The sequence below is a fragment of the Sciurus carolinensis genome, chromosome 3, assembly GCF_902686445.1.
Source record: "Sciurus carolinensis chromosome 3, mSciCar1.2, whole genome shotgun sequence".
Classification (NCBI taxonomy): Eukaryota; Metazoa; Chordata; class Mammalia; order Rodentia; family Sciuridae; genus Sciurus; species Sciurus carolinensis.
Window position 1 is genome coordinate 111,644,916 of NC_062215.1, and position 12,505 is coordinate 111,657,420.

A 12,505-nucleotide genomic window follows, 5' to 3' on the forward strand; every position below is an offset into this window, starting at 1 on the left:
TGCAAAGACTAGGGTAGAAGAATTGGCTCTTTTTCCAAATGCTCAGTTTTCCATAGAAGATCCCAAGAAATACTCAAAACAGGGAAACAGCCCATTCACAGATTAAGAATAAATTTCCAGAAACAGTACCTGAAGAAAATCATATATTAGACTTATTAGACAAAAACCTCAAAACCAACTGTATTAAATATACTTAAAATTTAAAAGAATGCATGAACAAAGAACTAAAGGAAAGCAATGATGAAAAATGAGAATATCAACGAGATAAAAATTAATTTTAAAAAAGAACTAAAATTCTGGAGCTAAAAAGTACAATAACTGAATTGGAAGTTTCACTACATGGATTCAATAGCAGATTCAAACAGGTAAAAGAAAGAAACAATGAAATTGAAAGGAGGTCATTTGAAATTATGGAATCTGAGAAGAAAAAGAACAAAAAAAAAGTAAGCAGAGCCTGTGGGACTTGTGAAGCACCATCAAGTGGACTAATGTACACATTTTAGGAGTCTCAGGAGAAAAGGGAGAGATAGGGTCACAGAGGTTATTTGAAGACATAATGATTGGAAGCTTCCCAAATTGAGCAATAATGTGGATATAAAAGTCACTGAAAAAGCCAAAAACACTACAAGAATAAAACACCTCAGACTAACATCCCTTATTAATATTTGTCATGATTTGAATATTTGTCCACTAATAAAACTCATTGTTGTAATTTATTTTTTTAATATAACTGTTATGATTTGGATCTTAAAAAAGCCCCCAAAAGCTCATGTGTTGGAAGTTTTAATCCCCTGTGCAGCAATGTTCAGAGGCAGGGCTTGGGAAACAATTGGATCATGAATACTCTTACCTCCTTTTTTTTTTTTTTTTTTTTTTTTGCGGAGCTGGGAATTGAACCCAGGGCCTTGTGCTTGCAAGGCGAGCACTCTACCAACTGAGCTATCTCCCCAGCCCCTTCTTACCTCATCAGTGGATTAATCCTTGGAGTCGTAGCTGAGTGGACTAGTGGAAGGTGGGGAACTGTAGAAGGTGGGACCTAGATGAAGGGAGTGGGTCCTTGGGAGCGTGCCTTTGGGGAGTATATCTTCCCCTTCTGTTCTCTCTGCTTCCCAGCATCATGAGATGAGCAGAAGGGTTGTTCTACCACACCCTTCTACCATGATATGTTGCTTTATCATAGGCAGTTAAACAATGGAGCTAAATGACCATGAACTGAAACCTCTACAAGTGTGAGCCAAAATAAATCTTTCCTCCTTTAAGAAGTTCTTCTCAGATGTTTTGTTACAGTGACAAAAAGATAACACAATAAAAGGATTAAGAGCCAAGGCCTTTAAGAGTTGACTAATGACCTTGAAAGGGTGAGGTTGATGCCTCTTACTCCTCTCTTTGCCCTTCACCACATGCTGATGCATCAAGAAGACCCTCACCAGATGCTGGCATCTTAATCTTGGATTTCGCAGCCTCCAGAACTGTGAGAAAATATATTTCTGTTCTTTGTAAATTATTCGGTCTCAGATTTTCTGTTATAATAGCACCAAAGCAAATTGAGATATTATTTGTTATAGTTTAGATATGAGGTATCTCCCAAAAGCTCTTATGTGAGATAATGCAGGAAAATTCAGAGGTGAAATGATTGAGTTAAGAGAGCCCACATCTTAATCAGTGTGTTGATCCACAGATGGAGGTAACTTGGCAGTAATTATAAGCAGATAGGGTGTAGATGGAGGAGATAGGTCACTGGGAGCGTACTTTTGAGGTATATTTTTTGTCCCTGGTAAGCAAAACTCACTCTCTCTCTCCCCCCTCTGCTTCTTTGTTGCCTGGTCCTAAACCACTTTTCTCCACCATACCCTTCTGCTTTGATGTTCTGCCTCACCTTGGGCCCATAACAATGGAGTTAGCCATCTATAGATTGAATCTCTGAAACCATGAGCCCCAAATAAACTTTTCCTCCATGTTGTTCTTTTCAGGCCTTTTGATCACAGTGAAAAAGAAGCTAACTAAATCAATATTGATGGGAAAATCCTCAACAAATTACTAGAATACTAAATTCATAGCATAATAAAAAGATTATTCACTAAGAATATGTGGGATTGATTTCTGCAATGCTAAGATGATTGAACATCCAAAATTAGCCAATGCAGTATGCCACATTAACAGAATTAAAGAAAAAAAAAGACATAGTCATCTCAATTGGTTAAAGAGCATTTGAAATTTAACACTGTTTTATGATGAAAAACACATAAAGTAGGAGGAGAAGGAAATGACCTCAACATAATAAAAGCCATGTATGAAAAACCCTAAGATCATATTTCAGTATGAAAGACTAAAATGTTTTTATCTTGGATTGGAAATAAAATAAGGGATATGTATCTGCATCACTTCTTTCTTTTTAATTTTTTTAGGATGTTGACAGACCTTTATTTTTATTTATATGTAGTGCTGAGAACCAAACCCAGTGCCTCACACATGCTAGACAAGTGCTCTACCACTGAGCCACAGCCCCAGCCCCTTGCTTCACTTCTTATTCAGCATGGTACTAGAATTCCTAGTCAGAGCTTAAATAAATTTATTTATTTACTTACCTGTTGAAAATCCTAGAGTCCACATACACACACGCACACACACAAAGAGATGTACGCACACATTAAAAATAAATAAACCTGTTATAATAAGTTCAGTAAAGTTGCAGGATACAATATCAACATGGAAAATTTCAGGATATTAGCAGTGAACAATCTGAAAAGGAAATTTACATTTATAATAGCATCAGAAAGAATAAAATCTTAGTAACCTTAACCAAATATGTGGCAGACTTGTATACTGAAAACCATAAAACATTGTTTAAAAAAAAAAATAACGACACCAGTCTATAAAAAGAAATCCCATGTTGTTGAATTAGCCTACTGCCTTTCTTCTTTTTACAAAAATTAATTCAAAACAGTTCAAAGACCTAAATGTAAGAACTAACGCAATGAAATTCTTAGAAGAAATCATAGGGAGAAAGCCTCATGACACTGGATTGGCAGTGATTTCTTGGGTGTAGTACCAAAAGCAGAGGCAACTAAAGAATAAAATAGATTAACGAGATACCACTGCATATCCATTGGTATGACTGTTATGCAAAAACAGAACAAAAGTGTTGGCAGGGAGGTAGAAAAATTTGACTTCCTGTGTATTGCTGGTGTATAATGTAATATAAAATGGTATGGCCACTGTGGAAAATGGAGAGGCAATTTTTTAGAAAATGACCATACAGTGCCCCAATTCCATTCTTGAGTAGATGACCAAAAGAAATGAAAGCAGAAGACTGGGGATATAGCTCAGTGATAGAGCACTAACCTAGCATGCACAAGACCCTGGGTTCCATCCCCAGTACTGGGGGGAAAAAAAAGTGAAAGGATGAACTTACACAAATGTTTATACATCCACATTCATTGCAATAATAGGCAAAAAGTAGAAGCTGCCTAACTGTTCATCAGTGGATAAATAAAAAGTGGTATGTACATCAACAGAATATTATTCAGTTATAAAATGGAAGGAAATTCCTGCATATGCTACAATATGAAACTTTGAAGATACTATGCTAAGTGAAATAAGCCCAGTCACAAAAGGACAAATATCATATAATTCTGCTTATGTGAAATATCAACAGTAGTCTGATTCATAAAGACAGTGTAGAAGGGTGGTTGCAGGGGCAGAGGGGGAGAGAGGAATGGAGAGTTGATGTTTAATGGGCACAGAATTTCAATTAGGAAAGATAAAAAAGTTCTGGAGATAGATGGTGATGATGGTTCTACAACAATCAGAATGTATTTATTGCCATGGAAGTGTATGCTTAAAAAATGGTCAATTTTATGTAATGTGTATCTTAACACAATTTTTTAAAAAAACTATTATTAAAAAATAAATCATGGGCTAGGGAGATAGCTCAGTTGGTAGAGTGCTTGCCTTGCAAGCACAAGGCCCTGAGTTCAATCCCCAGCACCGCAAAATAAAAATAAAAATAAATAAATAAATAAATAAAAAATAAATCATTATTCTGGTTCATATTCTCTTACTAGCTGTGTTTTATTGTTCTTCATCTTTCATTTTTCAGTTACAAACACATCAACTTTTGCCATTAGCTGTGAATACTCCCCATCAGTTCTGCTCTTAGTTTTTCCTAGTCCACTGCAATTTTAGACTCAGTCTCCTCTTAGAGTTAGTACGCTATGTCCATTCAAGAGCATTCTGTCAAGTAAAGGCACCCAAGTGTTCTAAATTGATATGAGATGTGAAGATAGGCCAATAAGTGATTGTTACAATATTGTTGGGTTTAATTTCAAAAGCATTTCATTATGCTTATTCAAAAAAAGGTAATTCAAGATGTACAGATATAAAATAATAGTTCTCTCTCTCACTCCTCAGGACTAACTTTTTTTTTTTTTTTGACCATTCTTAGCAGTTTGCTATATATCCTTTTGAGTATGTGAGTCATAATTTTTGAAAAATGGAATCAAGATCTGGGAATGTAACTCAATGGTAGAATTATTTCAGTGGTAACTCTAACATACATGAGGACCTGGGTTTGATTCCCAGTACTAGGGGGAAAATAAAAAGCTCATAGTCTAATACAGTTTATTCCGTTAGTTTTGTTTTTGTTTATTATTGTTGTTTGTATGTTGCCTAGGCTAGTCTCAAAATTCCTGGGCTCAAGTGATCAGCCTGCCTCAACCTCCTGAGTAGCTGGAATTATGGGGCACGCATCACCACATCCAATTACTTATTCTGTTTCTTGCATTGTGTGAGCATTCATATGTATCCACACTAAGAGGTCTTCTGTCTGTTCCAAAGTAGAGGAATCTTGCAATCTAAGTAAGCCCTGACTTAGACAACTTTTAATATGCTTACAGAATGAAGGATTATTATATAGGGTAGTAGAGTTGACTTGACCTCAGAATCAATTTTTGTACAGAATAAGTTGCTGTTACAAGGAGTCCAAGAAATATAGTGCTGAAATAATGTAAAAATGAACTTCTCTCTCATGTAACAGTCCAAAAATGAGTAGACCAGGGCTATTAAGGCGGCTCTACCATCTTCAAAATATGATTTCCCTCTCTGAAATCACAGTAGCTGCTCTGCTTGTTACCACTTCCTTTCCAGTGAGAAGGGTGAAAGAAGAAGCTAAAAGCAGCTTTCTATTAATGATGTTGTCCAGTATTTATACAGATAACTTCCATTCACATTCTGTTAGCCAGAATTTAGTCACATGATAATACCTAGTAGTGAGGAAGGCTGGTGAATATATCCCCTTGAGTGGTCAGGTTCTCAGCTAAAGCTCTGTATTGCTAAAAGAAAGATAGTAAATATGAGAAATAATCAGCAATCCTTGCCACATCTTTAGGGTAACTAGGCTAAGTTGCCTGGAGAGTTTCAAACATCATAAGAATCCACAATGTACAATTAAATATTTAATCATTTTAATTACTCATACCACTCATTCACTGTTCTATGGGAGAAATCAAATATATTTAACAGAAACAGTAACTTCTGTTGTTTCTTTGACTATTTTTTTCAGAGAAGAATCATTAATAAAATAATATAAAACCTGAAATTTTTTAAACTTATGGCCATTAGCCAGGCGCAGAGACACTTGCCTGTAATCCCAACAGCTCAGAATGGGGCTGAGGCAGGAGGATCACAAGTTTAAAGCCAGCCTCAGCAACTCAACAAGACTCTAAGCAACTCAGAAAAACCCTGTCTCAAAATAAAAATTAAAAAGGGCTGGGCATGTGGGGATTGTGATAAAGCTCAGTTGGTCAAGTGCTTGCCTCTCATGCACAAGGCCCTGGGTTCAATCCCCAGCACCACCAAAAAAATAAAGGGGGCGGGGGCTGCGCTGGGGATGTACTCAGTGGTTAAACACCCCTGGGTTCAATCCTTGGTGCCAAAAAAAAAAAAAACTGTTGACCATTTATAAGTCAAAATATTAGGTTATAGAAAACTTCCTGCTCCTGACTTCTCTTGCTGTCCCAAGGTCCTTTGCATTATGTAATCAGAAAAATATAGTTCTCTTTGTTGAAAAGAAACATGAAGTTTGTCTGTTCTTACCCAATCTTGATTAAAGGAAAAAAGTTGGCATTCCTATGTAGAAAAAAAAACAATCTTCTTAATTCTAGAGTAGTTCAGGTCCTGTGTATTAAGTTGCTTTCTCTTTTTTTTTTTTTTTTTTTTTTTTTTTTTGGTACCTGTAAGAAAGGCAAAGGATGCATAATCAATTTGCTGAACAAGGAGCCTTATTGAACAACCAGTGAAGCTGAGACGAAGGCTTTAAATTTGGCTGTGCTCTTTTTTATCATAGGGCCTCTCTAATATTTATTGTTATTCTGACAATAAATATAAAGCAGTAAGGACTGCTTTTATTTAAGAATTTTTATTGACCCACCTGAAGTATAAATTCTTAGCCTAAAGGGTTATTTTAACCCTAAAAACTTTAAACATGTTTTAAAGGAATGCATAAAGACACAAAATACCTTTATTGAGGATACCACTTTAAAAAACTTAATGATCACTGGAGTGTAATTGACCTCATTATTGTCTACCTCCCTTCATCTTTTTCTTTATTTGTTCCCACAAAATATGTGCTATGTAAATGTTAATGGGGATAAAGCATTTTATTCTGTTTTTTTTTTATTTTTTAGCACATTATGGTTATACATATTAGTGGGGCTCATTTTGATATTTATAAATTCACGTAACATAGTTTTCTTCATATCAGTTCCCAACACTTTTGTCTTTCCCTCCCCTCTTTCTTCCCCCGGACCAATTCCTCTATTCTATTTGTCTTCCTTCTATATATTTTTAATTGATGCATTATATTTATATATAAAATAGGAATAAATTATGCAATATTTGTACATGCACAATACCTTTCATTTATTTATTTTTACGTGGTGCTGAGGATTGAACCCAGTGCCTCACGTGTGCAAAACAAGTGTTCCACTACTAAGCCACAACCCCAGCCCAGTTTCAAACTCTTACAAGAATCAAGAAGAATGGTAAACTGCTATTGTAATGTCTAGTGGGGACTTGACATACCCTGGGGATTGAACCCAGGAGTGCTTTACACACTGAGCTACATCCCCAATTCTTTTTATTTTTATTTGAGATGAGGTTTCATTGAATTGCTGAGGCTGGCATCCAACTTTCTATCTTTCTGACTCAGCTTCCCGAGTTGTTGAAATTATAGGCATGCATCACCATGCCTAGCAGTAATCAGAGCTTTTGTTGATTGATGATATACTACTTGCTAAGTATCTTAAGACTGGAGACTAGAAAGATTAAGGAACCAACAGGCTTGGTCACTGGGTGAGGACCCAATCTCCACTTTCAAGAGATGCTTTAAAGGGTTATGAACACTGTGTCCTCACATGGCAGAAGTGATAGAAGGGCAAAAAGAACTGAACTCTATGCAAATAGTTCTTTTTTAAGTCCTTAATCCCATTCACAAGGGAGGAGCCTCATGACCTTATCACCTCTTAATAATGCCACAATGGGAATTAAGTTTCAACATGAATTTTGGAGGGTATACATTCAAACCATGGTGTTCTACCCTGGCCCCCCAAATTCATGTCTTTCTCAAAAAAAGAAAAAATGTGTGGGATATTTATATGTAGTGTATATTCATTCTATCCCAAAAGTCTTAACTTATTCCAGCATCAACTTTAAAATCTTAAGTCCAAAGTCTCATCTTAATATCATCTAAATCAGTTATGGTTGCAACTCAAGGTACAGTTAGTTCATCCTGTGGCATGTTCCTCTCCAGCTATGAGCTTGTGAAATTAAACAAGGGATCCCTGTGCTTCCAAAATACAGTGGTGGAACAGGCATAGCACAGACATTCCCATTCCAAAAGGGAACAGCAGGAAAGAAGAAAGGGATAATAGGTTATGACCAAATCTAAAATCCAGCAGGGCAAATACTGAATCTTGAGACTTGAGAATAATCTTGAGTCCATGTCCTATCTTCTCTACACACCGAAGTAGGAGTGGGCCCTCAAGGCTCTGGGCCACCTGATACCCACAGCCTTTGCTGCATGCAGCTCTCCCAGTTTGGAGTCACATACCTTTGACTCTTCCAGGGTGGTGTTGCACACTGGTAGCATTAACAGTGTAGAGTCTTGGTGGCAACTCTGCCCCCACAGCTCCACTAGACATTGCCCTTTCAGGAACTCTCTGAAGTAGCTCAAACCTCACAGCTCTTTTAAATATTGACATAGTGGGAATTCTATATACTTTGCTCATTATTAAAGGAAAGGAACAAACATTTGCAAAAAGCTAAATGTATAACAGATATTTTATGTGTCATCTCCTTTTAATCCTTCAAATAACAAATATTTTCATTTCAAAAATAAAGAAGTCAAAGGCTCAAAGAGGCAAATACATGAGGATCAAAACAGAATTGTAGAATAAAAATAGTTGGGCATTGTTTATCACTTGGCATGCTGAGAAGTTGATGGTGGTACTGTCATGTAATAGTAAATATTCAAATCTGATATCTGTCAAATTGCAGATCGCTATTTTAGTCTTGATCTGAAGGGCAGGGGTGTGCAGGGCTTATAACCTATTAAGCAGAGGATGGTTGAAGAAGGAGATGTGTAAGTCAGGGTATATGATCTCATACTTTTTTAAAAAACTTGAAGTTGATGATTAGCATACCAGTGTTTAGGCTGCATCTAAATTATTAGTTTTGTCTAAACTAAAATTATTAGTTTCTTTCTGTACTGGGAATAATTAATATTTATCTTCCTTAATGAATTGAGAACATTTGTAGCCAAGCAGATCCTTCAATGAACCTCTCATTCCCTTTGTTAATCTTGGAATAGTTTGAAAGATTTTTAAATTGAGTCTAATTTTTGATCCATTCATCATTTATTAAATTCCTTAGTAAATCATTGGAAAAAGGCCATGGTATTTTTCAGATAATTGGAATTAGTTGTTAAGGATAAGAATAAATAATATTTGAGCTATTTAGGGTATTACAGGTGACTAAAGGACACAAACTTTTTTTCCCTATTTAGGTTATTTATAGCACTTTATAACATGAAAAATGAGAACATTCAATGTCAGCAATAGGAAAAAATTCAATTTATAGAACTCTATTTTAATATTTATGAAACTCATGAAAACTTGAACAGCTGTATGTCCAAAATTACAGGAAATATGTTGCCTTAGTTTTGAAGAGGAAGGATTGAAATTTTGCCTTTGGTAAAAGGGCAATTCTTAAGATAAAGTTTTTCCTTTATTTATGATAGTCTAGAGTATATATGGACAACCATTTTTAATAAATTTAAGGTGTATACTTCATTTGATCACCATTGGTAAGTTTTGCTTTTGAACACTAAGAAAGAATACAATGTGTCTTATGACACAAGTACTTAAGTACCTGTTTAGCTCCATAGATGCTGGTAAGACCACTTGTTTTGCTAGTCTTTGGAATTAAAAGGAGTGTCAAGTACACAGAAGCCAGAGTCATCTTGGCCAGATGGTGTTTGATACAGATGGATGGTTAGTTGTCATGCAGATCTCCTAGTTGGTAACTTGTTGCTGCCATCTGACTCAAAGAATCATTCACACACACTGGCTGTCAAAAGCATCTTCTCTTCTGTCTGTTTTAGCTGTCATGTCTGTGCTCTGTACAGAAGTGTTGACAAGACATTGCTGTTGTACATTTTCAATGTGGTTGTTAGTGATTTTTCTGTTTTGTGGGGTCTTTGATAGTATTGGAATGCACTTGCTTTGTAATTGTATTGTTTTTCAAAAATACTGTGACCATGTAACAATTATTTGACTTTTAAGGATTTTTCAAGTTACATGTTTATTCAGATTTGTTCAGTAAACAAAATAATTGAGCAAAAATAAGATAAAACTTGTTTCACTTAGTTTCCAAACCTAGCAAATAAACTGAATTCTATTGTTTCCCCCCACCCCCTAATTTGATATAATAGCCTCTTCCAGACTTTTCATAGCCTATGGTCAAAATCTTTATATGCTTTTCTGAATATGTATTTTCTCTCCTCAAAGTAGTTCCTTTATCTCCAATAATATAAGCTATCTTCCCCTGCCCCAAAATAAAAGCCTTCAGACATTGTCTATCTTTTTTCTCAAACTTCATTTCTCTTTGTCTTATTTACCTACTGACCTTGTTTCTAATTTTCCTGTTTTCCTGATTGAAATATAGGCAAAGCCATTTCTCCCTCCATTCCTTCAGGTCATATCTGAAGTCATATCTGTTTCTCTTATATTTCATTAACAATTAAGTTTATTCAGTTAATATTTTGCTAAGCATTTCAATATATGCCAGGCGTTGTGTGATACTCTGGAGACATCAGGAGGAAATAGTCTGTGCCCATGAGGATTTTTGAGGGAAGTCAGACATAGACAGACTCTAACTTCTTTATGAAAGTATATGAAAACTACAGTGGGAGAATATAGATCATTGCTATTCTATTTCCCCTACTAGCAACTTCCAGTTTGATTTTTTTTAAATTATTGCAGAATTAATTTGAGCTTTATAGTATATTGTCAAGGGGTTTAAGAAATAGTCTTCAACTTGAAATTACTGTTGATCTATTAATTTTCTCAGCTATACTAAGTACATTTTTAGGATTATTCATTTATTATAATGTTACATGCCAATGTCATAAAGTATGTTTTTAAGTCAGAGTAGATGAAGAAAATTGACTGGCAGAAGCTTTCTGAGTAGGTTACAAGAGAAAATATATGATCATTTGGGTTCTTCATTAAAGTGTAAAAAAACCCATAGTAGGTTAAGAATGAACTGAGACTTGAATAACTTAGACGTTTATTATGGGCCTGTCTCTAACTCATTAAGTTTTTTGTACAGGTAACTTAATCTCTGGATAATAGAATGCATATCCAAGTATAGTTAAGCACAGGTACTTATTGGATGTTTCTGAACAACTTTTGAGTTCTTTGGAGAAAGTTCTAAATGCATAGAAGTACAGAAGATTAATGTGTTTGCTGATTGTTCTGTGTAGCCTCAATAATTTTAAAGTATTAAGAATTTGCTATAGATGTTTGAATCCTTTCAGCCAATTTACCCAGTCTTTCTAGCAGCTTGAATATAAATTTGTTTAGGAATAAGATGTCTTATCCTGGAAAATTTGGCCCTAGATTTGACTTGCGTAACTAAGGATCCATTCTGAGGGTCTTAATTGTTGAACATGTGGTCCATATGGACTTAGAAGATTCATTCTTGTGTTCGTAATGATAAAATATATTTGAATTCTTTATCTCCTTTTTTCCCCCCAAGTAAGCATGTATTTAACATGCTTTGCAGAGTTCTATGGGAAATGTCAAGTTATATAAGACTTCACTCAGACATGTAAAGGCAACACACTACTTAGGTTACTTATCTCTGTCAGTTACTCATTTTTGAAGTGTGATACTTACAAAAGTTCACCTCCTATTTTAGTAGATGTATTTTGCTTTACTCTCTTGAATTAACCTGTATTTGAAAATCTAGGAACAGCCATATAATTTATACTTTAGATTTATTGGTCTCTGAAAATAAAAGAGCTTCACTAATTGTGAATTTTGATTGAGTCATTTTAAAATCAAATATTTAGTATATACTGAAGGACAGACACTTCAAACTTATTAGAACCCTTTCATATTTCAAGGAATTTACAATTTAGTCATTTATTTATTTGTTTCTCCAATGATAGAAATTAGTAAGGATCCTCTATCATGTTTTGCTAATATATTTTTAAATTTTTTTTGTATAGATGGACAACAGCATCCCTTTATTTTATTCGTTTATTTTTATGAGGTGCTAAGGATCAAACCCATTGCCTCACATGTGCTAAGCAAGTGCTTTGCCACTGAGCCACAGCCCCAGCCCTTGCTAATATATTTTTAAAACTACTAATTTGGTAATTAATGCAGCATTTTCAACATTGAAGACTTACAACGTCTGTTTTCCCAATACACACTTGTGTCGTTTTTCATTACTTATTTTTCATAACCATTGCAATAAAATAGTAAAATGGATAGACAAGGGAAACTATGGTATTTAAAACATACAGTAATGATTAGCCCTGGTGTCGAATTACCATAACTTAGAAAAGAAGTTTCTGGTCAGTTTTATAGCACTTCTTTTGTGTTTTTGTATTCTAAAAACAGATTCAGAACTATTTGTTTGAAAGACCTGAAATTTTAATTTTCATAAGTTAGTGTGTATTTTTAAAGAATCACTTTAATATAACATGTTTTATCATTCATGTAAATTCAAATTACTATTAGAATTTTTATCCTAACTGAAAGATCAAAAGACACTAACATCAAATCTTGATCAAAATCTCTTTAAAGAAGATGATTTTTTAAAATTTTATGTGTTTTAAGTACCTTAAATCACTGATGTTTGTAACAATTGCGAAAGCATTCCTGGAGCCAATTTGTAACTAAATTTTTTCAATACCTGGGAAATGCAAAATGGGCAA

General features: G+C 34.7%; 1 protein-coding gene across 4 annotated transcripts in view; it reads left to right on the forward strand.

Annotated features, from left to right (window-relative positions):
* Positions 1 to 12,505, forward strand: part of Tank (TRAF family member associated NFKB activator) — a 72,052-nt gene that overhangs the window by 31,478 nt on the left and 28,069 nt on the right. The gene's annotated exons all lie outside the window — the stretch shown is intronic.